Source organism: Denticeps clupeoides, chromosome 17, assembly GCF_900700375.1.
Source record: "Denticeps clupeoides chromosome 17, fDenClu1.1, whole genome shotgun sequence".
NCBI lineage: Eukaryota > Metazoa > Chordata > Actinopteri > Clupeiformes > Denticipitidae > Denticeps > Denticeps clupeoides.
The window spans coordinates 11,019,796-11,041,777 of record NC_041723.1 but is presented as its reverse complement, the minus strand read 5'-3'; the positions used below and the strand labels follow the sequence as shown (position 1 = coordinate 11,041,777).

Here is a 21,982-nt window from a genome sequence, read left to right as displayed (position 1 = left end):
TCTCTCTGGAGTCGTGGGTTAGAATCCCACCCCTATCATTATGAACTTCAGTACCTGATGGAACAACTGATGTTTTTAATGAAATTTAACGCCGCGTTCATTATGTGCACATCTCATTTATTTAAAATCCGAAGGATCGTTTGCTGCTGCGATCTGCTAGGTAGTGTGGCCGAGCGGTCTAAGGCGCTGGATTAAGGCTCCAGTCTCTTCGGAGGCGTGAGTTCAAATCTTACCGCTGCCATTATATTTAAAACTGCAATTAACTTATTATAGACCCGATTTTTTTGTTTTCCTTAAGCTGCCATGCCAAACACGGTACATTCACAGTACACAGCCGAAGGTGAAAAGCTTCTTTTTACCCACACACCTTTCTACCTGTCACAATCTGATCTGTTTTCAACCAAGAAAGAACAAAAACAGGTCTAGATGCCCTTAGTCATTGTGCAACATGGATACCATTCTAACTTGTGCGTTGGTGGTATAGTGGTGAGCATAGCTGCCTTCCAAGCAGTTGACCCGGGTTCGATTCCCGGCCAACGCAGTACATCTTTTGCAACAGAAATCTAACCGCTCGTCTGTGCGTTCATTCTTTGGTATCTTGCCGCCATGGAACTTTTTGAGCCAAATTTTTTTATGTTGAAGTCTTCATCTCACACACTCTTTAACAAATGGGGCTTTGGTAAAATTTGCTTCATGGTAGTGTGGCCGAGCGGTCTAAGGCGCTGGATTAAGGCTCCAGTCTCTTCGGAGGCGTGGGTTCAAATCCCACCGCTGCCATTATATTTAAAACTGCAATTAACTTATTATAGACCCAATTTTTTAGTTTTCCTTAAGCTGCCATGCCAAACACGGTACATTCACAGTACACAGCCGAAAGTGAAAAGCTTCATTTTACCCACACACCTTTTCACCTGTCTTTGAATTGCTGACAAAGTCCTGAGCATGGCTTCTCACTATTTATCAAGCTCTAGTTTGACACCTCAGCAGTGCCATGCTCCCTTTAGTAAGAACTACTACAACTGCTCAGACGAATCAGCTGCTTTTTGTAAACGTCATAAAGGTACACCACTCACTTGTATGACCCATCAAAATCTGATCTGTTTTCAACCAAGAAAGAGCAAAAACAGGTCTAGATGCCCTTAGTCATTGTGCAACATGGATACCTTCCTAACTTGTGCGTTGGTGGTATAGTGGTGAGCATAGCTGCCTTCCAAGCAGTTGACCCGGGTTCGATTCCCGGCCAACGCAGTACATCTTTTGCAACAGAAATCTAACTGCTCGTCTGTGCGTTCATTCTTTGGTATCTTGCCGCCATGGAACCTTTTGAGCCAAATTTTTTTATGTTGAAGTCTTCATCTCAAACACTCTTTAACAAATGGGGCTTTGGTCAAATTTGCTTCATGGTAGTGTGGCCAAGCAGTCTAAAAGGCTGGATTTAAATTCCAGTCTCTCTGGAGTCGTGGGTTAGAATCCCACCCCTATCATTATGAACTTCAGTACCTGATGGAACAACTGATGTTTTTAATGAAATTTAACGCCGCGTTCATTATGTGCACATCTCATTTATTTAAAATCCGAAGGATCGTTTGCTGCTGCGATCTGCTAGGTAGTGTGGCCGAGCGGTCTAAGGCGCTGGATTAAGGCTCCAGTCTCTTCGGAGGCGTGGGTTCAAATCCCACCGCTGCCATTATATTTAAAACTGCAATTAACTTATTATAGACCCGATTTTTTTGTTTTCCTTAAGCTGCCATGCCAAACACGGTACATTCACAGTACACAGCCGAAGGTGAAAAGCTTCTTTTTACCCACACACCTTTTTACCTGTCACAATCTGATCTGTTTTCAACCAAGAAAGAACAAAAACAGGTCTAGATGCCCTTAGTCATTGTGCAACATGGATACCAATCTAACTTGTGCGTTGGTGGTATAGTGGTGAGCATAGCTGCCTTCCAAGCAGTTGACCCGGGTTCGATTCCCGGCCAACGCAGTACATCTTTTGCAACAGAAATCTAACCGCTCGTCTGTGCGTTCATTCTTTGGTATCTTGCCGCCATGGAACCTTTTGAGCCAAATTTTTTTATGTTGAAGTCTTCATCTCAAACACACTTTAACAAATGGGGCTTTGGTCAAATTTGCTTCATGGTAGTGTGGCCAAGCAGTCTAAAAGGCTGGATTTAAATTCCAGTCTCTCTGGAGTCGTGGGTTAGAATCCCACCCCTATCATTATGAACTTCAGTACCTGATGGAACAACTGATGTTTTTAATGAAATTTAACGCCGCGTTCATTAGTGTGGCCGAGCGGTCTAAGGCGCTGGATTAAGGCTCCAGTCTCTTCGGAGGCGTGGGTTCAAATCCCACCGCTGCCATTATATTTAAAACTGCAATTAACTTATTATAGACCCAATTTTTTAGTTTTCCTTAAGCTGCCATGCCAAACACGGTACATTCACAGTACAAAGCCGAAAGTGAAAAGCTTCATTTTACCCACACACCTTTTCACCTGTCTTTGAATTGCTGACAAAGTCCTGAGCATGGCTTCTCACTATTTATCAAGCTCTAGTTTGACACCTCAGCAGTGCCATGCTCCCTTTAGTAAGAACTACTACAACTGCTCAGACGAATCAGCTGCTTTTTGTAAACGTCATAAAGGTACACCACTCACTTGTACGACCCATCAAAATCTGATCTGTTTTCAACCAAGAAAGAGCAAAAACAGGTCTAGATGCCCTTAGTCATTGTGCAACATGGATACCTTCCTAACTTGTGCGTTGTTGGTATAGTGGTGAGCATAGCTGCCTTCCAAGCAGTTGACCCGGGTTCGATTACCGGCCAACGCAGTACATCTTTTGCAACAGAAATCTAACCGCTCGTCTGTGCGTTCATTCTTTGGTATCTTGCCGCCATGGAACTTTTTGAGCCAAATTTTTTTATGTTGAAGTCTTCATCTCACACACTCTTTAACAAATGGGGCTTTGGTAAAATTTGCTTCATGGTAGTGTGGCCGAGCGGTCTAAGGCGCTGGATTAAGGCTCCAGTCTCTTCGGAGGCGTGGGTTCAAATCCCACCGCTGCCATTATATTTAAAACTGCAATTAACTTATTATAGACCCCATTTTTTAGTTTTCCTTAAGCTGCCATGCCAAACACGGTACATTCACAGTACACAGCCGAAGTGAAAAGCTTCATTTTACCCACACACCTTTTCACCTGTCTTTGAATTGCTGACAAAGTCCTGAGCATGGCTTCTCACTATTTATCAAGCTCTAGTTTGACACCTCAGCAGTGCCATGCTCCCTTTAGTAAGAACTACTACAACTGCTCAGACGAATCAGCTGCTTTTTGTAAACGTCATAAAGGTACACCACTCACTTGTACGACCCATCAAAATCTGATCTGTTTTCAACCAAGAAAGAGCAAAAACAGGTCTAGATGCCCTTAGTCATTGTGCAACATGGATACCTTCCTAACTTGTGCGTTGGTGGTATAGTGGTGAGCATAGCTGCCTTCCAAGCAGTTGACCCGGGTTCGATTCCCGGCCAACGCAGTACATCTTTTGCAACAGAAATCTAACCGCTCGTCTGTGCGTTCATTCTTTGGTATCTTGCCGCCATGGAACTTTTTGAGCCAAATTTTTTTATGTTGAAGTCTTCATCTCACACACTCTTTAACAAATGGGGCTATGGTAAAATTTGCTTCATGGTAGTGTGGCCGAGCGGTCTAAGGCGCTGGATTAAGGCTCCAGTCTCTTCGGAGGCGTGGGTTCAAATCCCACCGCTGCCATTATATTTAAAACTGCAATTAACTTATTATAGACCCAATTTTTTAGTTTTCCTTAAGCTGCCATGCCAAACACGGTACATTCACAGTACACAGCCGAAAGTGAAAAGCTTCATTTTACCCACACACCTTTTCACCTGTCTTTGAATTGCTGACAAAGTCCTGAGCATGGCTTCTCACTATTTATCAAGCTCTAGTTTGACACCTCAGCAGTGCCATGCTCCCTTTAGTAAGAACTACTACAACTGCTCAGACGAATCAGCTGCTTTTTGTAAACGTCATAAAGGTACACCACTCACTTGTACGACCCATCAAAATCTGATCTGTTTTCAACCAAGAAAGAGCAAAAACATGTCTAGATGCCCTTAGTCATTGTGCAACATGGATACCTTCCTAACTTGTGCGTTGGTGGTATAGTGGTGAGCATAGCTGCCTTCCAAGCAGTTGACCCGGGTTCGATTCCCGGCCAACGCAGTACATCTTTTGCAACAGAAATCTAACCGCTCGTCTGTGCGTTCATTCTTTGGTATCTTGCCGCCATGGAACCTTTTGAGCCAAATTTTTTTATGTTGAAGTCTTCATCTCAAACACTCTTTAACAAATGGGGCTTTGGTCAAATTTGCTTCATGGTAGTGTGGCCAAGCAGTTTAAAAGGCTGGATTTAAATTCCAGTCTCTCTGGAGTCATGGGTTAGAATCCCACCCCTATCATTATGAACTTCAGTACCTGATGGAACAACTGATGTTTTTAATGAAATTTAACGCCGCATTCATTATGTGCACATCTCATTTATTTAAAATCCGAAGGATCGTTTGCTGCTGCGATCTGCTAGGTAGTGTGGCCGAGCGGTCTAAGGCGCTGGATTAAGGCTCCAGTCTCTTCGGAGGCGTGGGTTCAAATCCCACCGCTGCCATTATATTTAAAACTGCAATTAACTTATTATAGACCCGATTTTTTTGTTTTCCTTAAGCTGCCATGCCAAACACGGTACATTCACAGTACACAGCCGAAGGTGAAAAGCTTCTTTTTACCCACACACCTTTTTACCTGTCACAATCTGATCTGTTTTCAACCAAGAAAGAACAAAAACAGGTCTAGATGCCCTTAGTCATTGTGCAACATGGATACCATTCTAACTTGTGCGTTGGTGGTATAGTGGTGAGCATAGCTGCCTTCCAAGCAGTTGACCCGGGTTCGATTCCCGGCCAACGCAGTACATCTTTTGCAACAGAAATCTAACCGCTCGTCTGTGCGTTCATTCTTTGGTATCTTGCCGCCATGGAACTTTTTGAGCCAAATTTTTTTATGTTGAAGTCTTCATCTCACACACTCTTTAACAAATGGGGCTTTGGTAAAATTTGCTTCATGGTAGTGTGGCCGAGCGGTCTAAGGCGCTGGATTAAGGCTCCAGTCTCTTCGGAGGCGTGGGTTCAAATCCCACCGCTGCCATTATATTTAAAACTGCAATTAACTTATTATAGACCCAATTTTTTAGTTTTCCTTAAGCTGCCATGCCAAACACGGTACATTCACAGTACACAGCCGAAAGTGAAAAGCTTCATTTTACCCACACACCTTTTCACCTGTCTTTGAATTGCTGACAAAGTCCTGAGCATGGCTTCTCACTATTTATCAAGCTCTAGTTTGACACCTCAGCAGTGCCATGCTCCCTTTAGTAAGAACTACTACAACTGCTCAGACGAATCAGCTGCTTTTTGTAAACGTCATAAAGGTACACCACTCACTTGTACGACCCATCAAAATCTGATCTGTTTTCAACCAAGAAAGAGCAAAAACAGGTCTAGATGCCCTTAGTCATTGTGCAACATGGATACCTTCCTAACTTGTGCGTTGGTGGTATAGTGGTGAGCATAGCTGCCTTCCAAGCAGTTGACCCGGGTTCGATTCCCGGCCAACGCAGTACATCTTTTGCAACAGAAATCTAACCGCTCGTCTGTGCGTTCATTCTTTGGTATCTTGCCGCCATGGAACCTTTTGAGCCAAATTTTTTTATGTTGAAGTCTTCATCTCAAACACTCTTTAACAAATGGGGCTTTGGTCAAATTTGCTTCATGGTAGTGTGGCCAAGCAGTCTAAAAGGCTGGATTTAAATTCCAGTCTCTCTGGAGTCGTGGGTTAGAATCCCACCCCTATCATTATGAACTTCAGTACCTGATGGAACAACTGATGTTTTTAATGAAATTTAACGCCGCGTTCATTATGTGCACATCTCATTTATTTAAAATCCGAAGGATCGTTTGCTGCTGCAATCTGCTAGGTAGTGTGGCCGAGCGGTCTAAGGCGCTGGATTAAGGCTCCAGTCTCTTCGGAGGCGTGGGTTCAAATCCCACCGCTGCCATTATATTTAAAACTGCAATTAACTTATTATAGACCCGATTTTTTTGTTTTCCTTAAGCTGCCATGCCAAACACGGTACATTCACAGTACACAGCCGAAGGTGAAAAGCTTCTTTTTACCCACACACCTTTTTACCTGTCACAATCTGATCTGTTTTCAACCAAGAAAGAACAAAAACAGGTCTAGATGCCCTTAGTCATTGTGCAACATGGATACCATTCTAACTTGTGCGTTGGTGGTATAGTGGTGAGCATAGCTGCCTTCCAAGCAGTTGACCCGGGTTCGATTCCCGGCCAACGCAGTACATCTTTTGCAACAGAAATCTAACCGCTCGTCTGTGCGTTCATTCTTTGGTATCTTGCCGCCATGGAACTTTTTGAGCCAAATTTTTTTATGTTGAAGTCTTCATCTCACACACTCTTTAACAAATGGGGCTTTGGTAAAATTTGCTTCATGGTAGTGTGGCCGAGCGGTCTAAGGCGCTGGATTAAGGCTCCAGTCTCTTCGGAGGCGTGGGTTCAAATCCCACCGCTGCCATTATATTTAAAACTGCAATTAACTTATTATAGACCCAATTTTTTTGTTTTCCTTAAGCTGCCATGCCAAACACGGTACATTCACAGTACACAGCCGAAAGTGAAAAGCTTCATTTTACCCACACACCTTTTCACCTGTCTTTGAATTGCTGACAAAGTCCTGAGCATGGCTTCTCACTATTTATCAAGCTCTAGTTTGACACCTCAGCAGTGCCATGCTCCCTTTAGTAAGAACTACTACAACTGCTCAGACGAATCAGCTGCTTTTTGTAAACGTCATAAAGGTACACCACTCACTTGTACGACCCATCAAAATCTGATCTGTTTTCAACCAAGAAAGAGCAAAAACAGGTCTAGATGCCCTTAGTCATTGTGCAACATGGATACCTTCCTAACTTGTGCGTTGGTGGTATAGTGGTGAGCATAGCTGCCTTCCAAGCAGTTGACCCGGGTTCGATTCCCGGCCAACGCAGTACATCTTTTGCAACAGAAATCTAACCGCTCGTCTGTGCGTTCATTCTTTGGTATCTTGCCGCCATGGAACCTTTTGAGCCAAATTTTTTTATGTTGAAGTCTTCATCTCAAACACTCTTTAACAAATGGGGCTTTGGTCAAATTTGCTTCATGGTAGTGTGGCCAAGCAGTCTAAAAGGCTGGATTTAAATTCCAGTCTCTCTGGAGTCGTGGGTTAGAATCCCACCCCTATCATTATGAACTTCAGTACCTGATGGAACAACTGATGTTTTTAATGAAATTTAACGCCGCGTTCATTATGTGCACATCTCATTTATTTAAAATCCGAAGGATCGTTTGCTGCTGCGATCTGCTAGGTAGTGTGGCCGAGCGGTCTAAGGCGCTGGATTAAGGCTCCAGTCTCTTCGGAGGCGTGGGTTCAAATCCCACCGCTGCCATTATATTTAAAACTGCAATTAACTTATTATAGACCCGATTTTTTTGTTTTCCTTAAGCTGCCATGCCAAACACGGTACATTCACAGTACACAGCCGAAGGTGAAAAGCTTCTTTTTACCCACACACCTTTTTACCTGTCACAATCTGATCTGTTTTCAACCAAGAAAGAACAAAAACAGGTCTAGATGCCCTTAGTCATTGTGCAACATGGATACCATTCTAACTTGTGCGTTGGTGGTATAGTGGTGAGCATAGCTGCCTTCCAAGCAGTTGACCCGGGTTCGATTCCCGGCCAACGCAGTACATCTTTTGCAACAGAAATCTAACCGCTCGTCTGTGCGTTCATTCTTTGGTATCTTGCCGCCATGGAACCTTTTGAGCCAAATTTTTTTATGTTGAAGTCTTCATCTCAAACACACTTTAACAAATGGGGCTTTGGTCAAATTTGCTTCATGGTAGTGTGGCCAAGCAGTCTAAAAGGCTGGATTTAAATTCCAGTCTCTCTGGAGTCGTGGGTTAGAATCCCACCCCTATCATTATGAACTTCAGTACCTGATGGAACAACTGATGTTTTTAATGAAATTTAACGCCGCGTTCATTATGTGCACATCTCATTTATTTAAAATCCGAAGGATCGTTTGCTGCTGCGATCTGCTAGGTAGTGTGGCCGAGCGGTCTAAGGCGCTGGATTAAGGCTCCAGTCTCTTCGGAGGCGTGGGTTCAAATCCCACCGCTGCCATTATATTTAAAACTGCAATTAACTTATTATAGACCCAATTTTTTAGTTTTCCTTAAGCTGCCATGCCAAACACGGTACATTCACAGTACACAGCCGAAAGTGAAAAGCTTCATTTTACCCACACACCTTTTCACCTGTCTTTGAATTGCTGACAAAGTCCTGAGCATGGCTTCTCACTATTTATCAAGCTCTAGTTTGACACCTCAGCAGTGCCATGCTCCCTTTAGTAAGAACTACTACAACTGCTCAGACGAATCAGCTGCTTTTTGTAAACGTCATAAAGGTACACCACTCACTTGTACGACCCATCAAAATCTGATCTGTTTTCAACCAAGAAAGAGCAAAAACAGGTCTAGATGCCCTTAGTCATTGTGCAACATGGATACCTTCCTAACTTGTGCGTTGGTGGTATAGTGGTGAGCATAGCTGCCTTCCAAGCAGTTGACCCGGGTTCGATTCCCGGCCAACGCAGTACATCTTTTGCAACAGAAATCTAACCGCTCGTCTGTGCGTTCATTCTTTGGTATCTTGCCGCCATGGAACCTTTTGAGCCAAATTTTTTTATGTTGAAGTCTTCATCTCACACACTCTTTAACAAATGGGGCTTTGGTAAAATTTGCTTCATGGTAGTGTGGCCGAGCGGTCTAAGGCGCTGGATTAAGGCTCCAGTCTCTTCGGAGGCGTGGGTTCAAATCCCACCGCTGCCATTATATTTAAAACTGCAATTAACTTATTATAGACCCAATTTTTTAGTTTTCCTTAAGCTGCCATGCCAAACACGGTACATTCACAGTACACAGCCGAAAGTGAAAAGCTTCATTTTACCCACACACCTTTTCACCTGTCTTTGAATTGCTGACAAAGTCCTGAGCATGGCTTCTCACTATTTATCAAGCTCTAGTTTGACACCTCAGCAGTGCCATGCTCCCTTTAGTAAGAACTACTACAACTGCTCAGACGAATCAGCTGCTTTTTGTAAACGTCATAAAGGTACACCACTCACTTGTACGACCCATCAAAATCTGATCTGTTTTCAACCAAGAAAGAGCAAAAACAGGTCTAGATGCCCTTAGTCATTGTGCAACATGGATACCTTCCTAACTTGTGCGTTGGTGGTATAGTGGTGAGCATAGCTGCCTTCCAAGCAGTTGACCCGGGTTCGATTCCCGGCCAACGCAGTACATCTTTTGCAACAGAAATCTAACCGCTCGTCTGTGCGTTCATTCTTTGGTATCTTGCCGCCATGGAACCTTTTGAGCCAAATTTTTTTATGTTGAAGTCTTCATCTCAAACACTCTTTAACAAATGGGGCTTTGGTCAAATTTGCTTCATGGTAGTGTGGCCAAGCAGTCTAAAAGGCTGGATTTAAATTCCAGTCTCTCTGGAGTCGTGGGTTAGAATCCCACCCCTATCATTATGAACTTCAGTACCTGATGGAACAACTGATGTTTTTAATGAAATTTAACGCCGCGTTCATTATGTGCACATCTCATTTATTTAAAATCCGAAGGATCGTTTGCTGCTGCGATCTGCTAGGTAGTGTGGCCGAGCGGTCTAAGGCGCTGGATTAAGGCTCCAGTCTCTTCGGAGGCGTGGGTTCAAATCCCACTTCTGCCATTATATTTAAAACTGCAATTAACTTATTATAGACCCGATTTTTTTGTTTTCCTTAAGCTGCCATGCCAAACACGGTACATTCACAGTACACAGCCGAAGGTGAAAAGCTTCTTTTTACCCACACACCTTTTTACCTGTCACAATCTGATCTGTTTTCAACCAAGAAAGAACAAAAACAGGTCTAGATGCCCTTAGTCATTGTGCAACATGGATACCATTCTAACTTGTGCGTTTGTGGTATAGTGGTGAGCATAGCTGCCTTCCAAGCAGTTGACCCGGGTTCGATTCCCGGCCAACGCAGTACATCTTTTGCAACAGAAATCTAACCGCTCGTCTGTGCGTTCATTCTTTGGTATCTTGCCGCCATGGAACTTTTTGAGCCAAATTTTTTTATGTTGAAGTCTTCATCTCACACACTCTTTAACAAATGGGGCTTTGGTAAAATTTGCTTCATGGTAGTGTGGCCGAGCGGTCTAAGGCGCTGGATTAAGGCTCCAGTCTCTTCGGAGGCGTGGGTTCAAATCCCACCGCTGCCATTATATTTAAAACTGCAATTAACTTATTATAGACCCAATTTTTTAGTTTTCCTTAAGCTGCCATGCCAAACACGGTACATTCACAGTACACAGCCGAAAGTGAAAAGCTTCATTTTACCCACACACCTTTTCACCTGTCTTTGAATTGCTGACAAAGTCCTGAGCATGGCTTCTCACTATTTATCAAGCTCTAGTTTGACACCTCAGCAGTGCCATGCTCCCTTTAGTAAGAACTACTACAACTGCTCAGACGAATCAGCTGCTTTTTGTAAACGTCATAAAGGTACACCACTCACTTGTACGACCCATCAAAATCTGATCTGTTTTCAACCAAGAAAGAGCAAAAACAGGTCTAGATGCCCTTAGTCATTGTGCAACATGGATACCTTCCTAACTTGTGCGTTGGTGGTATAGTGGTGAGCATAGCTGCCTTCCAAGCAGTTGACCCGGGTTCGATTCCCGGCCAACGCAGTACATCTTTTGCAACAGAAATCTAACCGCTCGTCTGTGCGTTCATTCTTTGGTATCTTGCCGCCATGGAACCTTTTGAGCCAAATTTTTTTATGTTGAAGTCTTCATCTCACACACTCTTTAACAAATGGGGCTTTGGTCAAATTTGCTTCATGGTAGTGTGGCCAAGCAGTCTAAAAGGCTGGATTTAAATTCCAGTCTCTCTGGAGTCGTGGGTTAGAATCCCACCCCTATCATTATGAACTTCAGTACCTGATGGAACAACTGATGTTTTTAATGAAATTTAACGCCGCGTTCATTATGTGCACATCTCATTTATTTAAAATCCGAAGGATCGTTTGCTGCTGCGATCTGCTAGGTAGTGTGGCCGAGCGGTCTAAGGCGCTGGATTAAGGCTCCAGTCTCTTCGGAGGCGTGGGTTCAAATCCCACCGCTGCCATTATATTTAAAACTGCAATTAACTTATTATAGACGCGATTTTTTGGTTTTCCTTAAGCTGCCATGCCAAACACGGTACATTCACAGTACACAGCCGAAGGTGAAAAGCTTCTTTTTACCCACACACCTTTTTACCTGTCACAATCTGATCTGTTTTCAACCAAGAAAGAACAAAAACAGGTCTAGATGCCCTTAGTCATTGTGCAACATGGATACCATTCTAACTTGTGCGTTGGTGGTATAGTGGTGAGCATAGCTGCCTTCCAAGCAGTTGACCCGGGTTCGATTCCCGGCCAACGCAGTACATCTTTTGCAACAGAAATCTAACCGCTCGTCTGTGCGTTCATTCTTTGGTATCTTGCCGCCATGGAACCTTTTGAGCCAAATTTTTTTATGTTGAAGTCTTCATCTCAACACACTCTTTAACAAATGGGGCTTTGGTCAAATTTGCTTCATGGTAGTGTGGCCAAGCAGTCTAAAAGGCTGGATTTAAATTCCAGTCTCTCTGGAGTCGTGGGTTAGAATCCCACCCCTATCATTATGAACTTCAGTACCTGATGGAACAACTGATGTTTTTAATGAAATTTAACGCCGCGTTCATTATGTGCACATCTCATTTATTTAAAATCCGAAGGATCGTTTGCTGCTGCGATCTGCTAGGTAGTGTGGCCGAGCGGTCTAAGGCGCTGGATTAAGGCTCCAGTCTCTTCGGAGGCGTGGGTTCAAATCCTACCACTGCCATTATATTTAAAACTGCAATTAACTTATTATAGACCCAATTTTTTAGTTTTCCTTAAGCTGCCATGCCAAACACGGTACATTCACAGTACACAGTCGAAAGTGAAAAGCTTCATTTTACCCACACACCTTTTCACCTGTCTTTGAATTGCTGACAAAGTCCTGAGCATGGCTTCTCACTATTTATCAAGCTCTAGTTTGACACCTCAGCAGTGCCATGCTCCCTTTAGTAAGAACTACTACAACTGCTCAGACGAATCAGCTGCTTTTTGTAAACGTCATAAAGGTACACCACTCACTTGTACGACCCATCAAAATCTGATCTGTTTTCAACCAAGAAAGAGCAAAAACAGGTCTAGATGCCCTTAGTCATTGTGCAACATGGATACCTTCCTAACTTGTGCGTTGTTGGTATAGTGGTGAGCATAGCTGCCTTCCAAGCAGTTGACCCGGGTTCGATTACCGGCCAACGCAGTACATCTTTTGCAACAGAAATCTAACCGCTCGTCTGTGCGTTCATTCTTTGGTATCTTGCCGCCATGGAACTTTTTGAGCCAAATTTTTTTATGTTGAAGTCTTCATCTCACACACTCTTTAACAAATGGGGCTTTGGTAAAATTTGCTTCATGGTAGTGTGGCCGAGCGGTCTAAGGCGCTGGATTAAGGCTCCAGTCTCTTCGGAGGCGTGGGTTCAAATCCCACCGCTGCCATTATATTTAAAACTGCAATTAACTTATTATAGACCCCATTTTTTAGTTTTCCTTAAGCTGCCATGCCAAACACGGTACATTCACAGTACACAGCCGAAAGTGAAAAGCTTCATTTTACCCACACACCTTTTCACCTGTCTTTGAATTGCTGACAAAGTCCTGAGCATGGCTTCTCACTATTTATCAAGCTCTAGTTTGACACCTCAGCAGTGCCATGCTCCCTTTAGTAAGAACTACTACAACTGCTCAGACGAATCAGCTGCTTTTTGTAAACGTCATAAAGGTACACCACTCACTTGTACGACCCATCAAAATCTGATCTGTTTTCAACCAAGAAAGAGCAAAAACAGGTCTAGATGCCCTTAGTCATTGTGCAACATGGATACCTTCCTAACTTGTGCGTTGGTGGTATAGTGGTGAGCATAGCTGCCTTCCAAGCAGTTGACCCGGGTTCGATTCCCGGCCAACGCAGTACATCTTTTGCAACAGAAATCTAACCGCTCGTCTGTGCATTCATTCTTTGGTATCTCGCCGCCATGGAACTTTTTGAGCCAAATTTTTTTATGTTGAAGTCTTCATCTCACACACTCTTTAACAAATGGGGCTATGGTAAAATTTGCTTCATGGTAGTGTGGCTGAGCGGTCTAAGGCGCTGGATTAAGGCTCCAGTCTCTTCGGAGGCGTGGGTTCAAATCCCACTGCTGCCATTATATTTAAAACTGCAATTAACTTATTATAGACCCAATTTTTTAGTTTTCCTTAAGCTGCCATGCCAAACACGGTACATTCACAGTACACAGCCGGAAGTGAAAAGCTTCATTTTACCCACACACCTTTTCACCTGTCTTTGAATTGCTGACAAAGTCCTGAGCATGGCTTCTCACTATTTATCAAGCTCTAGTTTGACACCTCAGCAGTGCCATGCTCCCTTTAGTAAGAACTACTACAACTGCTCAGACGAATCAGCTGCTTTTTGTAAACGTCATAAAGGTACACCACTCACTTGTACGACCCATCAAAATCTGATCTGTTTTCAACCAAGAAAGAGCAAAAACAGGTCTAGATGCCCTTAGTCATTGTGCAACATGGATACCTTCCTAACTTGTGCGTTGGTGGTATAGTGGTGAGCATAGCTGCCTTCCAAGCAGTTGACCCGGGTTCGATTCCCGGCCAACGCAGTACATCTTTTGCAACAGAAATCTAACCGCTCGTCTGTGCGTTCATTCTTTGGTATCTTGCCGCCATGGAACCTTTTGAGCCAAATTTTTTTATGTTGAAGTCTTCATCTCAAACACTCTTTAACAAATGGGGCTTTGGTCAAATTTGCTTCATGGTAGTGTGGCCAAGCAGTCTAAAAGGCTGGATTTAAATTCCAGTCTCTCTGGAGTCGTGGGTTAGAATCCCACCCCTATCATTATGAACTTCAGTACCTGATGGAACAACTGATGTTTTTAATGAAATTTAACGCCGCGTTCATTATGTGCACATCTCATTTATTTAAAATCCGAAGGATCGTTTGCTGCTGTGATCTGCTAGGTAGTGTGGCCGAGCGGTCTAAGGCGCTGGATTAAGGCTCCAGTCTCTTCGGAGGCGTGGGTTCAAATCCCACCGCTGCCATTATATTTAAAACTGCAATTAACTTATTATAGACCCGATTTTTTTGTTTTCCTTAAGCTGCCATGCCAAACACGGTACATTCACAGTACACAGCCGAAGGTGAAAAGCTTCTTTTTACCCACACACCTTTTTACCTGTCACAATCTGATCTGTTTTCAACCAAGAAAGAACAAAAACAGGTCTAGATGCCCTTAGTCATTGTGCAACATGGATACCATTCTAACTTGTGCGTTGGTGGTATAGTGGTGAGCATAGCTGCCTTCCAAGCAGTTGACCCGGGTTCGATTCCCGGCCAACGCAGTACATCTTTTGCAACAGAAATCTAACCGCTCGTCTGTGCGTTCATTCTTTGGTATCTTGCCGCCATGGAACTTTTTGAGCCAAATTTTTTTATGTTGAAGTCTTCATCTCACACACTCTTTAACAAATGGGGCTTTGGTAAAATTTGCTTCATGGTAGTGTGGCCGAGCGGTCTAAGGCGCTGGATTAAGGCTCCAGTCTCTTCGGAGGCGTGGGTTCAAATCCCACCGCTGCCATTATATTTAAAACTGCAATTAACTTATTATAGACCCAATTTTTTAGTTTTCCTTAAGCTGCCATGCCAAACACGGTACATTCACAGTACACAGCCGAAAGTGAAAAGCTTCATTTTACCCACACACCTTTTCACCTGTCTTTGAATTGCTGACAAAGTCCTGAGCATGGCTTCTCACTATTTATCAAGCTCTAGTTTGACACCTCAGCAGTGCCATGCTCCCTTTAGTAAGAACTACTACAACTGCTCAGACGAATCAGCTGCTTTTTGTAAACGTCATAAAGGTACACCACTCACTTGTATGACCCATCAAAATCTGATCTGTTTTCAACCAAGAAAGAGCAAAAACAGGTCTAGATGCCCTTAGTCATTGTGCAACATGGATACCTTCCTAACTTGTGCGTTGGTGGTATAGTGGTGAGCATAGCTGCCTTCCAAGCAGTTGACCCGGGTTCGATTCCCGGCCAACGCAGTACATCTTTTGCAACAGAAATCTAACCGCTCGTCTGTGCGTTCATTCTTTGGTATCTTGCCGCCATGGAACCTTTTGAGCCAAATTTTTTTATGTTGAAGTCTTCATCTCAAACACTCTTTAACAAATGGGGCTTTGGTCAAATTTGCTTCATGGTAGTGTGGCCAAGCAGTCTAAAAGGCTGGATTTAAATTCCAGTCTCTCTGGAGTTGTGGGTTAGAATCCCACCCATATCATTATGAACTTCAGTATCTGATGGAACAACTGATGTTTTTAATGAAATTTAACGCCGCGTTCATTATGTGCACATCTCATTTATTTAAAATCCGAAGGATCGTTTGCTGCTGCGATCTGCTAGGTAGTGTGGCCGAGCGGTCTAAGGCGCTGGATTAAGGCTCCAGTCTCTTCGGAGGCGTGGGTTCAAATCCCACCGCTGCCATTATATTTAAAACTGCAATTAACTTATTATAGACGCGATTTTTTGGTTTTCCTTAAGCTGCCATGCCAAACACGGTACATTCACAGTACACAGCCGAAGGTGAAAAGCTTCTTTTTACCCACACACCTTTTTACCTGTCACAATCTGATCTGTTTTCAACCAAGAAAGAACAAAAACAGGTCTAGATGCCCTTAGTCATTGTGCAACATGGATACCATTCTAACTTGGGCGTTGGTGGTATAGTGGTGAGCATAGCTGCCTTCCAAGCAGTTGACCCGGGTTCGATTCCCGGCCAACGCAGTACATCTTTTGCAACAGAAATCTAACCGCTCGTCTGTGCGTTCATTCTTTGGTATCTTGCCGCCATGGAACCTTTTGAGCCAAATTTTTTTATGTTGAAGTCTTCATCTCAAACACACTTTAACAAATGGGGCTTTGGTCAAATTTGCTTCATGGTAGTGTGGCCAAGCAGTCTAAAAGGCTGGATTTAAATTCCAGTCTCTCTGGAGTCATGGGTTAGAATCCCACCCCTATCATTATGAACTTCAGTACCTGATGGAACAACTGATGTTTTTAATGAAATTTAACGCCGCGTTCATTATGTGCACATCTCATTTATTTAAAATCCGAAGGATCGTTTGCTGCTGCGATCTGCTAGGTAGTGTGGCCGAGCGGTCTAAGGCGCTGGATTAAGGCTCCAGTCTCTTCGGAGGCGTGGGTTCAAATCCTACCACTGCCATTATATTTAAAACTGCAATTAACTTATTATAGACCCAATTTTTTAGTTTTCCTTAAGCTGCCATGCCAAACACGGTACATTCACAGTACACAGTCGAAAGTGAAAAGCTTCATTTTACCCACACACCTTTTCACCTGTCTTTGAATTGCTGACAAAGTCCTGAGCATGGCTTCTCACTATTTATCAAGCTCTAGTTTGACACCTCAGCAGTGCCATGCTCCCTTTAGTAAGAACTACTACAACTGCTCAGACGAATCAGCTGCTTTTTGTAAACGTCATAAAGGTACACCACTCACTTGTACGACCCATCAAAATCTGATCTGTTTTCAACCAAGAAAGAGCAAAAACAGGTCTAGATGCCCTTAGTCATTGTGCAACATGGATACCTTCCTAACTTGTGCGTTGTTGGTATAGTGGTGAGCATAGCTGCCTTCCAAGCAGTTGACCCGGGTTCGATTACCGGCCAACGCAGTACATCTTTTGCAACAGAAATCTAACCGCTCGTCTGTGCGTTCATTCTTTGGTATCTTGCCGCCATGGAACTTTTTGAGCCAAATTTTTTTATGTTGAAGTCTTCATCTCACACACTCTTTAACAAATGGGGCTTTGGTAAAATTTGCTTCATGGTAGTGTGGCCGAGCGGTCTAAGGCGCTGGATTAAGGCTCCAGTCTCTTCGGAGGCGTGGGTTCAAATCCCACCGCTGCCATTATATTTAAAACTGCAATTAACTTATTATAGACCCCATTTTTTTGTTTTCCTTAAGCTGCCATGCCAAACACGGTACATTCACAGTACACAGCCGAAAGTGAAAAGCTTCATTTTACCCACACACCTTTTCACCTGTCTTTGAATTGCTGACAAAGTCCTGAGCATGGCTTCTCACTATTTATCAAGCTCTAGTTTGACACCTCAGCAGTGCCATGCTCCCTTTAGTAAGAACTACTACAACTGCTCAGACGAATCAGCTGCTTTTTGTAAACGTCATAAAGGTACACCACTCACTTGTACGACCCATCAAAATCTGATCTGTTTTCAACCAAGAAAGAGCAAAAACAGGTCTAGATGCCCTTAGTCATTGTGCAACATGGATACCTTCCTAACTTGTGCGTTGGTGGTATAGTGGTGAGCATAGCTGCCTTCCAAGCAGTTGACCCGGGTTCGATTCCCGGCCAACGCAGTACATCTTTTGCAACAGAAATCTAACCGCTCGTCTGTGCGTTCATTCTTTGGTATCTTGCCGCCATGGAACTTTTTGAGCCAAATTTTTTTATGTTGAAGTCTTCATCTCACACACTCTTTAACAAATGGGGCTATGGTAAAATTTGCTTCATGGTAGTGTGGCCGAGCGGTCTAAGGCGCTGGATTAAGGCTCCAGTCTCTTCGGAGGCGTGGGTTCAAATCCCACCGCTGCCTTTATATTTAAAACTGCAATTAACTTATTATAGACCCAATTTTTTAGTTTTCCTTAAGCTGCCATGCCAAACACGGTACATTCACAGTACACAGCCGGAAGTGAAAAGCTTCATTTTACCCACACACCTTTTCACCTGTCTTTGAATTGCTGACAAAGTCCTGAGCATGGCTTCTCACTATTTATCAAGCTCTAGTTTGACACCTCAGCAGTGCCATGCTCCCTTTAGTAAGAACTACTACAACTGCTCAGACGAATCAGCTGCTTTTTGTAAACGTCACAAAGGTACACCACTCACTTGTACGACCCATCAAAATCTGATCTGTTTTCAACCAAGAAAGAGCAAAAACAGGTCTAGATGCCCTTAGTCATTGTGCAACATGGATACCTTCCTAACTTGTGCGTTGGTGGTATAGTGGTGAGCATAGCTGCCTTCCAAGCAGTTGACCCGGGTTCGATTCCCGGCCAACGCAGTACATCTTTTGCAACAGAAATCTAACCGCTCGTCTGTGCGTTCATTCTTTGGTATCTTGCCGCCATGGAACTTTTTGAGCCAAATTTTTTTATGTTGAAGTCTTCATCTCACACACTCTTTAACAAATGGGGCTTTGGTAAAATTTGCTTCATGGTAGTGTGGCCGAGCGGTCTAAGTTTTTAATGAAATTTAACGCCGCGTTCATTATGTGCACATCTCATTTATTTAAAATCCGAAGGATCGTTTGCTGCTGCGATCTGCTAGGTAGTGTGGCCGAACGGTCTAAGTCGCTGGATTAAGGCTCCAGTCTCTTCGGAGGCGTGGGTTCAAATCCCACCGCTGCCATTATATTTAAAACTGCAATTAACTTATTATAGACCCGATTTTTTTGTTTTCCTTAAGCTGCCATGCCAAACACGGTACATTCACAGTACACAGCCGAAGGTGAAAAGCTTCTTTTTACCCACACACCTTTTTACCTTTCACAATCTGATCTGTTTTCAACCAAGAAAGAGCAAAAACAGGTCTAGATGCCCTTAGTCATTGTGCAACATGGATACCTTCCTAACTTGTGCGTTGGTGGTATAGTGGTGAGCATAGCTGCCTTCCAAGCAGTTGACCCGGGTTCGATTCCCGGCCAACGCAGTACATCTTTTGCAACAGAAATCTAACCGCTCGTCTGTGCGTTCATTCATTGGTATCTTGCCACCATGGAACTTTTTGAGCCAAATTTTTTTATGTTGAAGTCTTCATCTCAAACACTCTTTAACAAATGGGGCTTTGGTCAAATTTGCTTCATGGTAGTGTGGCCAAGCAGTCTAAAGACTCTGTGCTGGATTGAGGCTCTAGTCTCTTCGGAGGCGTGGGTTCAAATCCCTCCGCTGCCATTATTTTTAAAACTGCAATTAACTTATTATAGACCCGATTTTTTAGTTTTCCTTAAGCTGCCATGCCAAACACGGTACATTCACAGTACACAGCCGAAAGTGAAAAGCTTCATTTTACCCACACACCTTTTCACCTGTCTTTGAATTGCTGACAAAGTCCTGAGCATGGCTTCTCACTATTTATCAAGCTCTAGTTTGACACCTCAGCAGTGCCATGCTCCCTTTAGTAAGAACTACTACAACTGCCCAGACGAATCAGCTGCTTTTTGTAAACGTCATAAAGGTACACCACTCACTTGTACGACCCATCAAAATCTAATCTGTTTTCAACCAAGAAAGAGCAAAAACAGGTCTAGATGCCCTTAGTCATTGTGCAACATGGATACCTTACTAACTTGTGGGTTGGTGGTATAGTGGTGAGCATAGCTGCCTTCCAAGCAGTTGACCCGGGTTCGATTCCCGGTCAACGCAGTACATCTTTTGCAACAGAAATCTAACCACTCGTCTGTGCGTTCATTCTTTGGTATCTTGCCGCCATGGAACTTTTTGAGCCAAATTTTTTTATTTTGAAGTCTTTATCTCAAACACTCTTTAACAATTGGGGCTTTGGTCAAATTTGCTTCATGGTAGTGTGGCCAAGCAGTCTAAAAGGCTGGATTTAAATTCCAGTCTCTCTGGAGTCGTGGGTTAGAATCCCACCCCTATCATTATGAACTTCAGAACCTGATGGAACAACTGATGTTTTTAATGAAATTTAACGCCGCGTTCATTATGTGCACATCTCATTTATTTAAAATCCGAAGGATCGTTTGCTGCTGAGATGTTCTAGGTAGTGTGGCCGGGCGGTCTAAGGCGCTGGATTAAGGTTCCAGTCTCTTTGGAGGCGTGGGTTCAAATCCCACTGCTGCCATTATATTTAAAACTGCAATTAACTTATTATAGACCCGATTTTTTTGTTTTCCTTCAGCTGCCATGCCAAACACGGTACATTCACAGTACACAGCCGAAGGTGAAAAGCTTCTTTTTACCCACACACCTTTTTACCTGTCACAATCTGATCTGTTTTCAACCAAAAAAAAACAAAAACAGGTCTAGATGCCCTTAGTCATTGTGCAACATGGTTACCATTCTAACTTGTGCGTTGGTGGTATAGTGGTGAGCATAGCTGCCTTCCAAGCAGTTGACCCGAGATCGATTCCCGGCCAACGCAGTACATCTTTTGCAACAGAAATCTAACCGCTCGTCTGTGCGTTCATTCTTTGGTATCTTGCCGCCATGGAACTTTTTGAGACAAATTTTTTGTTGAAGTCTTCATCTCAAAAACTCTTTAACAAATGGGGCTTTGGTAAAATTTCCTTTATGGTAGTGTGGCCAAGCAGTCTAAAGGCTCTGTACTGGATTAAGGCTCTAGTCTCTTTGGAGGCGTGGGTTCAAATCCCACCGCTGCCATTATATTTAAAACTGCAATTAACTTATTATAGACCCGATTTTTTAGTTTTCCTTAAGCTGCCATGCCAAACACGGTACATTCACAGTACACAGCCGAAGGTGAAAAGCTTCCTTTTACCCACACACCTTTTCACCTGTCTTTGAATTGCTGACAAAGTCCTGTTTTCAGCCAAGAAAGAGCAAAAACAGGTCTAGATGCCCTTAGTAATTGTGCAACATGGATACCTTCCTAACTTGTGCGTTGGTGGTATAGTGGTGAGCATAGCTGCCTTCCAAGCAGTTGACCCGGGTTCGATTCCCGGCCAACGCAGTACATCTTTTGCAACAGAAATCTAACCGCTCGTCTGTGCGTTCATTCTTTGGTATCTTGCCGCCATGGAACTTTTTGAGCCAAATTTTTTTATGTTGAAGTCTTCATCTCACACACTCTTTAACAAATGGGGCTTTGGTAAAATTTGCTTCATGGTAGTGTGGCCGAGCGGTCTAAGGCGCTGGATTAAGGCTCCAGTCTCTTCGGAGGCGTGGGTTCAAATCCCACCGCTGCCATTATATTTAAAGCTGCAATTAACTTATTATAGACCCAATTTTTTAGTTTTCCTTAAGCTGCCATGCCAAACACGGTACATTCACAGTACACAGCCGAAAGTGAAAAGCTTCATTTTACCCACACACCTTTTCACCTGTCTTTGAATTGCTGACAAAGTCCTGAGCATGGCTTCTCACTATTTATCAAGCTCTAGTTTGACACCTCAGCAGTGCCATGCTCCCTTTAGTAAGAACTACTACAACTGCTCAGACGAATCAGCTGCTTTTTGTAAACGTCACAAAGGTACACCACTCACTTGTACGACCCATCAAAATCTGATCTGTTTTCAACCAAGAAAGAGCAAAAACAGGTCTAGATGCCCTTAGTCATTGTGCAACATGGATACCTTCCTAACTTGTGCGTTGGTGGTATAGTGGTGAGCATAGCTGCCTTCCAAGCAGTTGACCCGGGTTCGATTCCCGGCCAACGCAGTACATCTTTTGCAACAGAAATCTAACCGCTCGTCTGTGCGTTCATTCTTTGGTATCTTGCCGCCATGGAACTTTTTGAGCCAAATTTTTTTATGTTGAAGTCTTCATCT

At 43.4% G+C, this 21,982-nt stretch overlaps 1 protein-coding gene and 53 non-coding genes across 57 annotated transcripts in view; 53 read left to right on the top strand and 1 right to left on the bottom strand.

Annotated features, from left to right (window-relative positions):
* The window catches only part of LOC114767029 (ankyrin repeat domain-containing protein SOWAHC), an 89,349-nt gene that overhangs the window by 57,015 nt on the left and 10,352 nt on the right, over positions 1 to 21,982 (bottom strand). The gene's annotated exons all lie outside the window — the stretch shown is intronic.
* trnag-ucc (transfer RNA glycine (anticodon UCC)) lies at positions 470 to 541 on the top strand. The gene has a single exon. It is a non-coding gene; the product is annotated as a tRNA-Gly (tRNA).
* Positions 696 to 777, top strand: trnal-aag (transfer RNA leucine (anticodon AAG)). Its single transcript has one exon. It is a non-coding gene; the product is annotated as a tRNA-Leu (tRNA).
* trnag-ucc (transfer RNA glycine (anticodon UCC)) lies at positions 1,177 to 1,248 on the top strand. The gene has a single exon. It is a non-coding gene; the product is annotated as a tRNA-Gly (tRNA).
* Positions 1,606 to 1,687, top strand: trnal-aag (transfer RNA leucine (anticodon AAG)). The gene has a single exon. It is a non-coding gene; the product is annotated as a tRNA-Leu (tRNA).
* Positions 1,916 to 1,987, top strand: trnag-ucc (transfer RNA glycine (anticodon UCC)). Its single transcript has one exon. It is a non-coding gene; the product is annotated as a tRNA-Gly (tRNA).
* trnal-aag (transfer RNA leucine (anticodon AAG)) lies at positions 2,992 to 3,073 on the top strand. The gene has a single exon. It is a non-coding gene; the product is annotated as a tRNA-Leu (tRNA).
* Positions 3,472 to 3,543, top strand: trnag-ucc (transfer RNA glycine (anticodon UCC)). Its single transcript has one exon. It is a non-coding gene; the product is annotated as a tRNA-Gly (tRNA).
* trnal-aag (transfer RNA leucine (anticodon AAG)) lies at positions 3,698 to 3,779 on the top strand. Its single transcript has one exon. It is a non-coding gene; the product is annotated as a tRNA-Leu (tRNA).
* Positions 4,179 to 4,250, top strand: trnag-ucc (transfer RNA glycine (anticodon UCC)). Its single transcript has one exon. It is a non-coding gene; the product is annotated as a tRNA-Gly (tRNA).
* trnal-aag (transfer RNA leucine (anticodon AAG)) lies at positions 4,608 to 4,689 on the top strand. Its single transcript has one exon. It is a non-coding gene; the product is annotated as a tRNA-Leu (tRNA).
* trnag-ucc (transfer RNA glycine (anticodon UCC)) lies at positions 4,918 to 4,989 on the top strand. Its single transcript has one exon. It is a non-coding gene; the product is annotated as a tRNA-Gly (tRNA).
* On the top strand, positions 5,144 to 5,225 carry trnal-aag (transfer RNA leucine (anticodon AAG)). The gene has a single exon. It is a non-coding gene; the product is annotated as a tRNA-Leu (tRNA).
* Positions 5,625 to 5,696, top strand: trnag-ucc (transfer RNA glycine (anticodon UCC)). The gene has a single exon. It is a non-coding gene; the product is annotated as a tRNA-Gly (tRNA).
* On the top strand, positions 6,054 to 6,135 carry trnal-aag (transfer RNA leucine (anticodon AAG)). The gene has a single exon. It is a non-coding gene; the product is annotated as a tRNA-Leu (tRNA).
* Positions 6,364 to 6,435, top strand: trnag-ucc (transfer RNA glycine (anticodon UCC)). Its single transcript has one exon. It is a non-coding gene; the product is annotated as a tRNA-Gly (tRNA).
* Positions 6,590 to 6,671, top strand: trnal-aag (transfer RNA leucine (anticodon AAG)). Its single transcript has one exon. It is a non-coding gene; the product is annotated as a tRNA-Leu (tRNA).
* Positions 7,071 to 7,142, top strand: trnag-ucc (transfer RNA glycine (anticodon UCC)). Its single transcript has one exon. It is a non-coding gene; the product is annotated as a tRNA-Gly (tRNA).
* On the top strand, positions 7,500 to 7,581 carry trnal-aag (transfer RNA leucine (anticodon AAG)). The gene has a single exon. It is a non-coding gene; the product is annotated as a tRNA-Leu (tRNA).
* Positions 7,810 to 7,881, top strand: trnag-ucc (transfer RNA glycine (anticodon UCC)). The gene has a single exon. It is a non-coding gene; the product is annotated as a tRNA-Gly (tRNA).
* trnal-aag (transfer RNA leucine (anticodon AAG)) lies at positions 8,239 to 8,320 on the top strand. Its single transcript has one exon. It is a non-coding gene; the product is annotated as a tRNA-Leu (tRNA).
* Positions 8,720 to 8,791, top strand: trnag-ucc (transfer RNA glycine (anticodon UCC)). Its single transcript has one exon. It is a non-coding gene; the product is annotated as a tRNA-Gly (tRNA).
* trnal-aag (transfer RNA leucine (anticodon AAG)) lies at positions 8,946 to 9,027 on the top strand. The gene has a single exon. It is a non-coding gene; the product is annotated as a tRNA-Leu (tRNA).
* Positions 9,427 to 9,498, top strand: trnag-ucc (transfer RNA glycine (anticodon UCC)). Its single transcript has one exon. It is a non-coding gene; the product is annotated as a tRNA-Gly (tRNA).
* On the top strand, positions 9,856 to 9,937 carry trnal-aag (transfer RNA leucine (anticodon AAG)). Its single transcript has one exon. It is a non-coding gene; the product is annotated as a tRNA-Leu (tRNA).
* Positions 10,166 to 10,237, top strand: trnag-ucc (transfer RNA glycine (anticodon UCC)). The gene has a single exon. It is a non-coding gene; the product is annotated as a tRNA-Gly (tRNA).
* trnal-aag (transfer RNA leucine (anticodon AAG)) lies at positions 10,392 to 10,473 on the top strand. The gene has a single exon. It is a non-coding gene; the product is annotated as a tRNA-Leu (tRNA).
* On the top strand, positions 10,873 to 10,944 carry trnag-ucc (transfer RNA glycine (anticodon UCC)). Its single transcript has one exon. It is a non-coding gene; the product is annotated as a tRNA-Gly (tRNA).
* Positions 11,302 to 11,383, top strand: trnal-aag (transfer RNA leucine (anticodon AAG)). The gene has a single exon. It is a non-coding gene; the product is annotated as a tRNA-Leu (tRNA).
* Positions 11,612 to 11,683, top strand: trnag-ucc (transfer RNA glycine (anticodon UCC)). Its single transcript has one exon. It is a non-coding gene; the product is annotated as a tRNA-Gly (tRNA).
* Positions 12,042 to 12,123, top strand: trnal-aag (transfer RNA leucine (anticodon AAG)). Its single transcript has one exon. It is a non-coding gene; the product is annotated as a tRNA-Leu (tRNA).
* On the top strand, positions 12,749 to 12,830 carry trnal-aag (transfer RNA leucine (anticodon AAG)). The gene has a single exon. It is a non-coding gene; the product is annotated as a tRNA-Leu (tRNA).
* trnag-ucc (transfer RNA glycine (anticodon UCC)) lies at positions 13,230 to 13,301 on the top strand. The gene has a single exon. It is a non-coding gene; the product is annotated as a tRNA-Gly (tRNA).
* Positions 13,456 to 13,537, top strand: trnal-aag (transfer RNA leucine (anticodon AAG)). Its single transcript has one exon. It is a non-coding gene; the product is annotated as a tRNA-Leu (tRNA).
* On the top strand, positions 13,937 to 14,008 carry trnag-ucc (transfer RNA glycine (anticodon UCC)). The gene has a single exon. It is a non-coding gene; the product is annotated as a tRNA-Gly (tRNA).
* On the top strand, positions 14,366 to 14,447 carry trnal-aag (transfer RNA leucine (anticodon AAG)). The gene has a single exon. It is a non-coding gene; the product is annotated as a tRNA-Leu (tRNA).
* Positions 14,676 to 14,747, top strand: trnag-ucc (transfer RNA glycine (anticodon UCC)). The gene has a single exon. It is a non-coding gene; the product is annotated as a tRNA-Gly (tRNA).
* On the top strand, positions 14,902 to 14,983 carry trnal-aag (transfer RNA leucine (anticodon AAG)). Its single transcript has one exon. It is a non-coding gene; the product is annotated as a tRNA-Leu (tRNA).
* trnag-ucc (transfer RNA glycine (anticodon UCC)) lies at positions 15,383 to 15,454 on the top strand. Its single transcript has one exon. It is a non-coding gene; the product is annotated as a tRNA-Gly (tRNA).
* Positions 15,812 to 15,893, top strand: trnal-aag (transfer RNA leucine (anticodon AAG)). The gene has a single exon. It is a non-coding gene; the product is annotated as a tRNA-Leu (tRNA).
* trnag-ucc (transfer RNA glycine (anticodon UCC)) lies at positions 16,122 to 16,193 on the top strand. Its single transcript has one exon. It is a non-coding gene; the product is annotated as a tRNA-Gly (tRNA).
* trnal-aag (transfer RNA leucine (anticodon AAG)) lies at positions 16,551 to 16,632 on the top strand. Its single transcript has one exon. It is a non-coding gene; the product is annotated as a tRNA-Leu (tRNA).
* trnag-ucc (transfer RNA glycine (anticodon UCC)) lies at positions 17,032 to 17,103 on the top strand. The gene has a single exon. It is a non-coding gene; the product is annotated as a tRNA-Gly (tRNA).
* On the top strand, positions 17,258 to 17,339 carry trnal-aag (transfer RNA leucine (anticodon AAG)). Its single transcript has one exon. It is a non-coding gene; the product is annotated as a tRNA-Leu (tRNA).
* trnag-ucc (transfer RNA glycine (anticodon UCC)) lies at positions 17,739 to 17,810 on the top strand. Its single transcript has one exon. It is a non-coding gene; the product is annotated as a tRNA-Gly (tRNA).
* trnal-aag (transfer RNA leucine (anticodon AAG)) lies at positions 17,965 to 18,046 on the top strand. Its single transcript has one exon. It is a non-coding gene; the product is annotated as a tRNA-Leu (tRNA).
* trnag-ucc (transfer RNA glycine (anticodon UCC)) lies at positions 18,446 to 18,517 on the top strand. The gene has a single exon. It is a non-coding gene; the product is annotated as a tRNA-Gly (tRNA).
* Positions 19,093 to 19,164, top strand: trnag-ucc (transfer RNA glycine (anticodon UCC)). The gene has a single exon. It is a non-coding gene; the product is annotated as a tRNA-Gly (tRNA).
* On the top strand, positions 19,806 to 19,877 carry trnag-ucc (transfer RNA glycine (anticodon UCC)). The gene has a single exon. It is a non-coding gene; the product is annotated as a tRNA-Gly (tRNA).
* Positions 20,235 to 20,316, top strand: trnal-aag (transfer RNA leucine (anticodon AAG)). The gene has a single exon. It is a non-coding gene; the product is annotated as a tRNA-Leu (tRNA).
* On the top strand, positions 20,545 to 20,616 carry trnag-ucc (transfer RNA glycine (anticodon UCC)). The gene has a single exon. It is a non-coding gene; the product is annotated as a tRNA-Gly (tRNA).
* trnag-ucc (transfer RNA glycine (anticodon UCC)) lies at positions 21,094 to 21,165 on the top strand. The gene has a single exon. It is a non-coding gene; the product is annotated as a tRNA-Gly (tRNA).
* Positions 21,320 to 21,401, top strand: trnal-aag (transfer RNA leucine (anticodon AAG)). The gene has a single exon. It is a non-coding gene; the product is annotated as a tRNA-Leu (tRNA).
* On the top strand, positions 21,801 to 21,872 carry trnag-ucc (transfer RNA glycine (anticodon UCC)). The gene has a single exon. It is a non-coding gene; the product is annotated as a tRNA-Gly (tRNA).